Raw genomic sequence first — 522 nt, 5'->3', positions numbered from 1 at the left:
CTCTTTTGTTTCTTTTGTCATTTATTTCTGTCTCTAATTTTTAAGATTTCTTTCCTTCTACTAACCCTGGAGTTCTTCATTTCTTCCTTTTCTAGTTGCTTTAGGTGTAGAGTTAGGTTATTTATTTGACTTTTTTCTTGTTTCTTGAGGTGTGCCTGTATTGCTATAAACTTTCCCCTTAGGACCGCTTTTACCGTGTCCCACAGGTTTTGGGTTGTTGTGTTTTCATTTTCATTCGTTTCTATGATATTTGATTTCTTTCTTGATTTCTTCTGTGATTTGTTGGTTATTCAGCAGCGTGTTGTTCAGCCTCCATATGATGGAATTTTTAATAGTTTTTCTCCTGTAGTTGAGGTCTAATCTTACTGCATTGTGGACAGAAAAGATACTTGGAATGATTTCTATTTTTCTGAATTTACCAAGTCTAGCTTTATGGCCCAGGATGTGATGTATCCTGGAGAAGGTTCCATGTGTGCTTGAGAAAAAGGTGAAATTCATTGTTTTGGGATGAAATGTCCTATA

The sequence above is a fragment of the Bison bison genome, unplaced genomic scaffold (assembly GCF_000754665.1).
Source record: "Bison bison bison isolate TAMUID 2011002044 unplaced genomic scaffold, Bison_UMD1.0 scf7180017864537, whole genome shotgun sequence".
Classification (NCBI taxonomy): domain Eukaryota; kingdom Metazoa; phylum Chordata; class Mammalia; order Artiodactyla; family Bovidae; genus Bison; species Bison bison.
Note: the sequence above shows the minus strand (reverse complement) of the source record.